The sequence below is a fragment of the Heterodontus francisci genome, chromosome 17, assembly GCF_036365525.1.
Source record: "Heterodontus francisci isolate sHetFra1 chromosome 17, sHetFra1.hap1, whole genome shotgun sequence".
Classification (NCBI taxonomy): Eukaryota; Metazoa; Chordata; class Chondrichthyes; order Heterodontiformes; family Heterodontidae; genus Heterodontus; species Heterodontus francisci.
This window is the reverse complement of record NC_090387.1, coordinates 71288055-71299826: the sequence shown is the minus strand read 5'-3', so window position 1 is coordinate 71299826 and position 11772 is coordinate 71288055.

Below are 11772 nucleotides of genomic sequence, written 5' to 3'. Positions count from 1 at the left end.
TTGGCCTGTCTACATACTGTGTCAGAAAACCCTCCTGCACACACTGGACAAAAACTGACCCATCTAAAGTACTCAAACTATAGTATTTCCAGTCGATATTTGGAAAGTTAAAGTCCCCCATAACAACTACCCTGTTACTCTCGCCCCTGTCGAAAATCATCTTCGCTATCCTTTCCTCTACATCTCTGGAACTATTTGGAGGTCTATAAAAGACTCCCAACAGGGTGACCTCACCTCTCCTGTTTCTAACCTCGTGTCAACTAACCAGTTGTAGCCCTGTTGTTCTGCAACATGGCAGGGAGAGGGAGATGGAGCTGAGGCAGCAGAGAGAGGAAGCTGTGCACAGAGGGGGGAGGAGGAGGACTTTCAACAGAAGGCCTTACCCCCCTGGGGTTTTCAGGGAGCACATCTCCCAACTCCACCTCAGTCAGGAGCAATGCCTCAGGCACCTGTGAATCATGAAGGAGGTGATCATTGAACTGTGCCACCTCCTTCAACAGGACCTGCAGCCTCACAGCAGGGGGAGGACGACACTGCTAGTGACTGCCAAGGCCACCGTCACTGTCAGCCTTTATGCAACTGGATCTTTCCAGGTGGGAACAGGCGACATTTTGACTCATATTCCCTTTTGAAGCTCTTACTATCTTTTTTGTCTTCCTTTGTTGTTCTTTATGGGTTAAAAATCGGTTTACACTGTTTTTTGGGCTTGGGGGTCATGATTCGCAAGCTGCCCACGCCCGTTCAGATTGAGGTGGGTAACACCCAAACTTAGTGTACTCACTTCATCTGCATGATTGTATCATTTGGCCAAGCAGTTCCCATTCTTCCTTCCTTTTAACCCTGCCAGCTGCCTCTGTGCTCAGCAGGAGAGCCCAGCAACCTTGTTCACATGGTATAGCAAGCCTGCTCTCTTAAAGGTAGGCTGTCCCTCTTAAAGGGAAGCTGCAATGAAGAATATTGCTGCAATTTAAATGATGGCAAAGTGAACACCAGGGCAGAGAGAGGCTTGCAGGGTGACAGATGAGGTGCTGGAGGCATTAGCGGTGGGGGTAGGCAGCAGTTGAGATGCTGTGATTTCATGGAGAACCAGAAGGCCTTCAAGAACCACCCTCAGTAGAGAGAGGGAGCAGGTGGCCAGTTCCCAGTGTCTGGACCAGAGGACCTGGCAGCAGTGCCACAAGAAGTCTAATGAGCTCACGTGAATGGTCACTGTCAGTGAATGCATCTTCAAATAACATCTCCTCCCACTGCTCCGCCAACTTCTCACCCAGCAGCACTTCCTGACACTCAGGACTCAGGCCTAACATCCAGATACTCCACCACACTCTAACACCTACCAATGCCTCAAGCTTCACATCCTTCTCTCGCTGCCTACACATACTTCCAGCTATTCAGCTGTGGCAGGAACATCACCCAAACACAGTGCAACACAACCACTGACATTCTGCTGTCCCTCTTGCAGGACAAGGTGGCACACAATAGAAGGGAGCAGAGCTGAACCAGTGGCGGTCAAGGACGCCTGCATCTCCGGAGGCCTACGAGGCCTATGGTTGTTTGGATCATGGGACTGACTGGAATGGGGCCCCTGGCATCCAGCATCACTGGGAACATTGAGGATGAGGGTTTTTCTGCCTTATGCCACTTCTCAATTCTCCGCAGACTCTCATCCTGCTATCTGGCATGACGAGCAAGTTGCTGATGGTGTGATCATGGAACTCTTGCTTCCCACCCCCTTCCCTCACACCAACCTTCCCCATCTAAGTTTCTGCTTTCAGTCATCAAAGAACTGCCACCTTCCCAGACACAGCACAGAAGCCCCAGGAGAAGGAGAGAACAACAGCACAGCACTGATGAAGAGACCCTGTCCCTTGATCTGACACTTACAGATGTTTAGTTTAGTTACTGGCACTACATGTACCTTGGAGGCCAGTATAGAGTTGGGACCAGCACACCCTGCACCATCCAGGCACGAGTGAACCGCAGCCAGGTTGAGGGAAAGGGTGATTTGTTTGCCAGCTCCCCGTGGGTGGGGGGGGGGGGGGGCATGGGGGCAGGGGGTGTGAGGTTTCAGACGAGTTCTGCTGCAGAGGACTCAGATGAGGACCTCAAAGAGGCAGCATACAGGAGAATGCCGCTGGGCATGCACACTGAGATCCTGGGTGCATTGGCTGGCCTGTCAGACAGCCTCCTGCCACTGTCAAGGAGCACGGAGGAATCCAGCTTCAGGTTGGTGGAGGGTATAGCACAGAGCTTCCCTTCTCCGCAGCCTCTGCTTCATCTCCCTGTCATGCCACATACCCAGAGGCACTGCCGCTGCTGCCCCTGTATCTGTTACAGGATAGGTTACCTCCACATCTGCCCCCCACCCTGGTCTATGAGGATGCAGTCACACTCCCTTGTTCACTTTTCTAATCCAGAAAGCCAGGCAGTGAAGGATAGAATTTGAGCCTATTCTTTGCACATTTATAAGTTTTCATTTACAGAGACACTCATTACAAACCTGCACCTCCAAAACCAACAACCGTAGTTTCAGTCTGCTCCTATATATGGGAGAACAAGTGAATCCCTAGTTAATGCCCACCACATGAATAAAATTAATATATAGTTAGCAACTATATCATCTCCAAAAACACTCCAGTGTACTTCCAGACACTGCAATAGAAAAAGTTCTTAAAAATCACCTTACCTGCAATTTGGGTGCCTGGCCCTTTAAATAACACTAGTGCAGGGCCCGCCTTGCAACAGAACACTTAGTGTTTGAAGAGTGCTCTATGAATTTGTTGCCAGAACTAGCATTCCCAAATTATGGATACTGGCATCACAGTTGGTTAGGCGAGGGTTGATTCAATGCCTTCTGATGCATACTAAGGACACCCCTACATGCGCCCTGTTCCTCACAGAAAACTGCATGGGTCAAGTTGCATAGGAATCAGCCAACGCACAATGCAACCCGGAAAAGTGGAGTCACGCAAGGGGATTTCTAGTTCAAAATCTCTCCCAGTGCCCTGGATCTGCACTATTCTTTACATTTTTCTATCCACCTTCCTTTAATTTTGTGTTATCTCTCACCTCTTTTAGCCACCATGAATGTTTTATTTGCTAAATAGAGCACTTGCCCCTTAGCGTATATACTGGTCCTGTACTAAACTAAATTCTTCTTCAAACACCTCCCACTGTTCATCTGTACTTTTACCCAATAATAGTTTTGACCAGGATTTTAACCCAGCAATAGTGAAAGAACAATGATATATTTCCATGTCAAGAAGGTGAGCGATTTGGAGGGGAACTTACAGGTGATGCTGTTCCCCTGCATCTACTGCCCTTGTCCTTCTAGTGGTAGAGGTTGCAGGTTTGGAAGGTGCTGTCGAAGAAGCCTTGGCAAGTTGCTGCAGTGCATCTTGTATATGGCACACCGTGCTACCTCTGTGCTCCGGTGGTGGAAGGAGTGAATATTTAAGGTGATGAATGTGGTGCCGATCAAGCAGGCTGCTTTGTCTTGGATGGTGTCAAGCTTCTTGAGTGTTGTTGGAGCTGAACTCATCCAGGCAAGTGGAGAGTATGCCATCACACTCCTGATTTGTGCCTTGTTGATGGTGGACAGGCTTTGGGGAGCCAGGAGGTTAGTTACTTGCCACAGACTTCCCAGCCTCGGACCTGCTCTTGTAGCCATAGTATTTATATGGCTGGTCCAGTTCAGTTTCTGATCAATGGTGACCCCCAGGATGTTGATGGTGGGGGCTTCAGCGATGGTAATGCTGTTGAATGTCAAGGGAAGATGGTTAGATTCTCACTTGTTGGAGATGGTCATTGTCTTACACTTGCGTGGCACAAATATCACTTCCCACTTATCAGCCCAAGCCTGAATGGTGTCCAGATCTTGCTGCAAGTGGGCACGGACTGCTTCAGTAACTGAGGAGTTGCAAATGGTAATGAACAATGTGCAGTCATCAGCGAATGTCCGAACTTCTGAACTTATGTTGGAGGGAAGGTCATTGATGAAACAAGTCAAGATGGTTGGGCCTAGGACACTATCCTGAGGGACTCCTTTAGCAATGTCCTGAGGCAGAGATGATTGGCCTCCAACAACCACAACTACCTTCCTTTGTGCCATGTATGACTCCAACCAGTGGAGAATTTTTCCCCAACTGCAATTGACTTCAATTTTGCTCGGGCTCCTTGATGCCATATTCGGTCAAATGCTGCCTTGATGTCGAGGGCAATCACTTAACTTGGGTGGTGGAGTTCTGGTTCTTCCATAGTCAAAGGATGTGAATCACTATTGTCTAGACCAATCTTGTTAATTGAATCAAGGAGCACCCCCATTGTCTCTCCATTCATGCAAATGTGCAACCATATTTTCAGTTGCTCAGCTCTGCATTTTTTAAACAAGTTATTTGCAATGGCTGGTAAAACATTTCAAGCAGTGTCCCACATGACAAAATTAATATGTTTCCATTTGGCCGTTGTGATTTCCGTCACACCTCCGCCCCTCGCTGAATGAAATGCGATATTGGGAGCATTTCATTATAAGTTAGAAGGAAGAGAAAATACACGAAAGCACACATGCATTTCCCTCATTCATTCTCATTCATTCAGAAATCTTAACAATTGTTTCAGCCTGTCTTTTCTTTTGTAGCAGTGCAGCTTTAAACTTCCCCTTTTCCCCTGAGGTGGGTCTGAGATAGTTATGTGTTGCCCAAGGGGATTAAAGTTTCTTTAATATCAGCTTGCAATAAGTTGAGAATGGGCATCCCAATAATCACGTGACTTTTGGGGAAGTTCGATGTTTGCATATTTCCATAATGGTCTAGGAGTTCCTATTGGGATCTGCAGGGGGATTGTTGGATTTAGTTAGCTCTGGGTTGGATCTCTGATCATGGGAGTCGTCAGTGGGTGGATCCACCCTGACCTCACTTTCAGTGCTCTGGTGAGTCATCCAAGTGCTGCTTACTTCGGGGTATTGTTGGTTCCATTTTCTCCTGACTGTGGGGGAGAATTCTTTGCTAATCTTCCCTTCCTCTGGGACATTCCTACTTGCAGGCATTTGTCCAGATTCCACTGCACTCCCCTATGGCACATCATTTAGGTGAGGCATCACCCTCACTGTTTCTCTGCCTTCTTCAGGGCTTTCTTTGTCCCTGCAGGTGTATGCAAATGCTGTTAGCAACCCTGGTAGGGTGCTTCTGTTGTCTGCATTTACATAGGAGGATGTGGGGTCTAATTTTCTCAACATTTCGGATTTGGCTGACGGGACAGTAGGGGTTTTCATTTGGGAATTCTCCCGGACCTCCTTTAACCTGCTCTCTTTGTCCTTTTTGTTCCCTTTCTCTCTAACTCTCTGCCAGACCTTTGCCTGTCTGTCCCCTTTTGTTCTCGGCAGGGGTCCCTTACAGTTCACCAGCCCTCTGCTGGAGGATCCTCCAAATGCCGGTGCAGGAATTAGGGATTAGACTTCACTGCAGGTTGGGGCTTTCTCACAACCTGGCACACTTGGCAAGTTCTACAGTACTCCACTACATCCTTGTGGAGTTTTGGTTTCCCACTTCCAATTTCTCATTCATCATTGGGTTACGATCCCAGACTATAGCCCCCAAATTTCTGTTGCAGCCAAGTGAGGGGTGTGGGTGTGGGGTGGTCACAGTCGCCCCTCTTGCCCTTCCTCTTATTTGACCGCAACAGGGTTTATTCCTTATTAAACAGTGGTTGTACTTACCACCTCAGTGTGTGTTTTACCTTTTACCTTTAATGTGATCGTGAAAGAAGCAATCGGACAGGTTTTCTTGAATTTAAACAAAGAATAGGTAAGTTTATTATACCTAACAATCTAAACCCGAATTAAAAATAATATAAAAAAATAAGCTACGCATTCACGCACACATTCACACAAGAATCACACACACATAAATAGATTACAAAGTGGAAAGTAAGTCTTTTGGTTGGATTAAAGTCCAGAATAAATAAAAGTTAGATACACCGTGGTGGGGTTGGATGATTCGGTGGTCTTCTGGCTGAAATTGTACTCTTGAACTCCTTGGTTGGGAAAAGTGCACTTTGTGGCTGGCCTGCTTTGCTCAGGGTTTTCTTGAAGGCAGACTGGTAGGTGGCTCTCTTACCCTGGTCTCTGGCTGTAGCCGTCTATAGGCTTGGAGGGATTCACAGTCACAGAAGGTTTTCAAACTTGTGTATTCAGGGGAGAGAGAGAGAAAGGGAGGCACGCAGCCTTTTCCTGCTGCACAGTCTGAGCTACTGCCTGTTTCTTTGTCCAAGGGAAAAAAAGCAGCTTTCCCCAAAATGGACAGATGATCACATGGCTGCTTCAGGTTTTCTGGAATCTTCTAATGAAATTCAAGGTTAGGGATTGACCCCAGGATGCCAATTTACATTTGGAGGGTGGGTTTGCTCTTTCAAAGTCAAGGTGTTAGGATTGCCTTGACTGTCATACTAATGAAGCGATTTTAGGTAATTCAAGCACTTAAAGCAAGCCACTGTCCTGGGTCCATGCTGCTGAAACCTCTGGATCTTTTGAATATGAAAAGGTGTTTCAGATGCAAATTGTGGTTGCCATTTTGGCTGCCAGTTTTTTTTTTTAATTAACTGCAGGGGTTTTCCCATTAAAAGTTTAATGTAAGTTTTCTACCGATGAACTAAAAATTCCTCATTTGACATATCGGGTTTTCATGACACTTGAAACTGACTTTCTGTGGTCTTAGCATGATCTCTCCTCTTTCTCCAGAGGGATAGCTGTTTCAGGTCAAAATCCATCACATTTGAGTCTCTGTCAGGTTAACAGGGCACTCTCCACTGGTGTGACCACACAATTGTCCAGGATATGGAAAGCATGGCTATCTATTGATGTCTGAATGGGAACCATTCTGTTATAATGGTGCTACTTCATTCCTATTCATTTTGGTTTGAATTGTGAATCAATCTGTCTCCAGAACCTTTTGTTAGTTCATTCATAGGATTTATCAATATTCAGTGGTGCTCCTTCCAATTTCAATGGGTTCTCCCAGAGCTATTTCAGACATGGTTAATGAATTTCATCCTCAATAGATGGAGGTTTGTATTTCCAGTACAGGAGGTGTCACGTGACCGCTACTCCATTTTGTCTGTGGTACAAGTGTCCATGCTCTTGTTGTTCACTTCAACAGTGGACATTTTATTTTCACAATACCTCCAACTCATGGTTTATTTCATCACGGCCCCTTCTTAGCATGACAATGTGTTTGAGTTAAGTACCACGATGAACCACCTGAAAGTCAGGACTGTTTTAAGAGCAAATAAAACATTGAAAAAATTAAATTTGGAGAAATGCGCACTTAAGTTCCCATCCTTAGGTGACCAAAGAACATGAAACTAGTCATTTTTAGCATTGCTTTACATGCTAATCTTCCCAATGGGTATTCTAGTGCAGCTGATTTCATAATATTTCTGATTGGTGAAAATAGGAAATGTTGTCCTTTAGCTTGCGAATCTAAGAAAATAAAGAATAATAAAAATAAGAAAACAAGTGTTGTTAAAAGTACTTTAGCTGCAGAAACACTGGCTCTTGTGCTGGCAGTGGCTATGGAGTTCTATTTGTTTTAAGTGAGTTTCTATACAGGGTGCATACTGAAGATAGTATACCATTGAATGTTATGTAGATAATCGTTCCTTGTGCGATAATGTATACTCTACAAAAAGTGTGAATGAGAAAAGGTTACGGATTGACCTTGCTGGCTTGAAACAAATGCTGGAGAGAAAGGAAGTCTCTAAAATGAAATGGGTGGATGCAAGTCATCAACTATCTGATTGTTTTACAAAAAGAAATGAATGTACAAATAAATTGTTAGGGGTCCTAGAGGAGGGGCATCTCACAATGTAAGGGGCATCCCACAATGTAATGCTTTGTTAGAATATGGAAAGTTTTTTTTGGATTTGTTTTGAAATGTTGTTAGTGCATATTAATTCTAAGCTTTATTTAAAGAGAAAGAAGGAAATCTGTTAATTGTATATCAATTATGTTTAATTATATGAAGTTGAAGCAACATAATTGGGGTTTCACTGGAGCACATATAAAGAGACACTTACAGAAACTGTCAGGGTGTAGTTGAGTTAGGAGGTATATGCCTTTAACGTTTCATTCTTTAAATAAACATAAGACTGAGTAAAGATTGATTCCACTAACTGGCTTTTTAGAATATAACACCAAATACTAATCCACAGCCTCCCCCATCCCTGGAAGCACTGGTCCACCCATACTATTTTACCAGTGCCTGCTGTTAGAGAGAAAGTGGGAGCGATGGTTAATGTCTGAAGTTGTTAAAGTCAATATTAAGGCCATTAAAAGTCAAGTAATATTGGTGGCAGGAAAATGGGCCATTGCCCTTTTTGCATACACTCCTTCACTGTGCCAAAGATGAATGGCATACTTCTCTTAGAGGTGGAGATAGCGGATATGGAACAGCAAGGAGATGCTCAGGATTCCAGCCCAAGGTGCTCCTTAGTTGCTAATGGGTTTTTCCTTGAGGTCGGCAGCCATAGAGACAGAGGTGGTATCCTAAAGCCCATACACCCAGTGTTTCTTCCCCTTCCAGGAATGGAGGACATTGTGGGATGCTGCACATTGAAGGCACTTTGGCTGCTTCCTACCTAATGGCCACCAGATGTTTCCTGAACAATGAGTGCCAACTCTTGCTGTCAGTCTAAGTGTGTACCTATGGCTCAGGTGTTAGCACTCTTGCCTCTGTCAGATGATTGTGGGTTCAAGTCCAGGACCTGAACACAAAATTCAATGTTGACATTCCAATGTAATACTGAGGGAATGCTTTCCTTTAGATGAGATGTTAAACCAAGGCCCTGTCTGTCCTCTCAGGAGGACGTAAAAGATCCCATGGCACTATTTTGAAGAAGTGCAGGGGGGGTTATCCGCATGTCCTGGCCAATATTTATCCCACAATCAACAATACAAAAACAGATTATCTGGTCATTATCACATTGCTGTTTGTGGGTGTTTGCTGTGAGCAAATTGGCTGCCACGTTTCCTGCATTACAACAGTGACTACACTTCAAAAGTGCTTGATTGGTTGTAAAGAGCTTTGAGACAGCCAGTGATCGTGCAAGGCCCTGTATAAATGCAGTCTTTCTTTTTAGTTCTGGCCTTCTATGCCACTAAACTCAGAGGTGTGGCAAACAGTGAGGATGTTATGAACAGCATGCAAACAGGGCATAGATAGGCGAGCAGAATGGGCAGGTGGCAAATGGAATTGAATACTGTGGGTGAGGTGATGCATTTTGGCAGAAGGAATAGGGAGAGGCAATATATACTTAATGGCACAGTTCTAAAGAGTGTGCAGGAACAGAGGGTCTTGGGGTGCATGTGCATCAATCTTTGAAGGTGGCAGGACGTATTGAGAGAGTGGTTAGTAAAGCAGATGGGATCTTGGGCTTCATAAACAGGCACTGAGTACAAAAGCAGGGAAGTGATGCTGAATCTTTATAAAGCTCTGGTTAGGCCCCAAGTGGAGTATTGCATCCAGTTTTGGTCACCACACTTTAGGAAGGAATGTGAGGTTCCTTGAGAGGGTGCAGAGTGATTCAAAGGGATGGGGAATTTTAGTTACAAGGTTAGGTTGAAAAAACTGGGGTTGTTCTCCTTAGAGCAAAGTAGATTGAGGGGAAATTTAATAGAAATGTACACAATTATGACAGGCTTAGATAAGTTAGACAAGGAAAAACTGTTCCCATTAACTAATGATACAAGGACCAGGGAGCACAGATTAAAGGTCTTGGGCAAGAGATGCAGGGGGAATATGAGGAAGATGTTTTTTATGCAGTGGGTGGTAATGACCTGGAACTCGCTGCCCACAAGGTTGGTGGAAGTGGTGTTATGAAGCGCTTTTACATTTTTTGTTAAGTCAATATTTTTGAGGACTTATATTTAAATTGTGAAGATAGATTCATTGGAAGGCTGAAGATTTCATAGAAGCTGGACTTTGCTTTGTTATTGACAGTTCATTGAAAGGACACTGAGATGTTTAAAAAACAGCCTTGCTGGAAGTCATGTGTTTTAAGCAATAATCAACAGAAGCCGTGGTGACCTGGGGAAGATGTTTACAGAGAAGTGGCAGGTCAAGATTTATAGGGGTTAGGAATCTTGACTCTTGAGATATTGTTTTTGATTTCACTTTGGACAATGTGTTGGGGTGTGAACTGTTTTGAAGGCAGTTGGAGAAAACCAGCCAAGAGAGCAGCAACCATCAGCTCACCCTCTCCCATCTCTTTGAGAACGTCCTGAGAATCAAGTCTCAGAAATAGAGAAACTGATGCTGCATTTCTCCTGAAAAGTCTGCCAGAAACTCCTGATGCCGCATTTCTCCTGGAAAGCCTGCCAAACTGACCCTCCATGTTGCCTGAAAAGAACTGCTCTAGAAAGATCCCAGTGACAGCCGTCTACGCATATTTGGGACGCCAGACCAAAAAGGGACAACTGACATCTTTACCATATCTTCTCTTTTTTCTTCAAGAATTAGCAAGTATTTGGCCAAAGTATTCTTTTTGGTCGTTTTTTTGCAACAGACCTCTGCAAAGAGAATTTCTGTATTTTTTTCAGTGTGTGTGTGAGTTTGTGTGTGGGGAATTTAAAAAGGGAACTTTCTTATTTCAATCTGTGTGTTACTGCTTTGCCATATTGCTGGTTAAGTCTTGTTTTGTAATAAACTGAAAATGTTGTTGTTTGTTAAAGAAACCTAGCTGGTGTATTTTATTCTGGGATGAAGAGCAGAGTATATCATTGACCTTATCGGTAACGGGAAACCTTTTAAAAAAAAGTATATGCTGTGACCTGTGGAGAAGTGGAACTAGAAAAGACAGTGCACTCCTCCCACCTGGGTCGTAACAGTGGAAAAAAGCAATGACTTCAAAAGGAATGGAATGGCACTTGAAGGAAATAGACTTGCAGGGCTATGTGGTTCGAGCAGGGGAGTGGGACTGACTGAATAGCTCCATGGAAAGCCGACGTGGACTCAATGGGCCGAATGGCCTCCTTCTGTGCCATAGATGACTCTAAATGACATTCTACACTTGCTTTTTTCAATTACTTCTCCATATTGTATCAACATTCAAAATGACAAACCTGCTCATAAGTGCCAGGTTTTTTTTTGCAAGTCTATCTGCGCTAATTTTGTTCCCTTTATTGTATACTTGTGTTACTTTTCCAAAATACACAATATGACGTATTCCTGCAATAATGCCTCTCCACCACCAGATGATGCAACTGGACAGCACATAAGCATTTTTAATCCAACTGCGCCAACTGTGAGCAAATAGTAGTACTACTGGAATATAAAATTAGAATAGAAGAGCATCTTTAAGTGCACCACAACAATGAATTACTTTTTTGCAACACCGTGAATATACTAGTGGATATACTAAAAGCGGAACAGAATTGAAATGTTATATAAATAGAAATAGCGCTAAGCAGGCCAGGCTGCATCTGCAGAAAGGGAAACAGAGTTAACATTTCAGAAATGTTGGGCGGAATGTTATCAGTGCTCCACGCTCCAAGGTGGCGCGCTGTGAAGTTGGCGGGCATCCGACACGGAAGCGCTGCTGCAGAGCGCCCGCGATATTACGCGCAGGGGCTCATTTAAATGAACGGGGCCGCTCCTGATGACGTAGAGGGGGCGGCCGCTGCGTCCCCGGCAACGGTGTCTGGCGCAAGTGCACAGGCACCGGCGCCATTTTTAAAGGGCTTCCAGCCCTTCAGGAGAAATTAAAATTTTTAACGGTGCC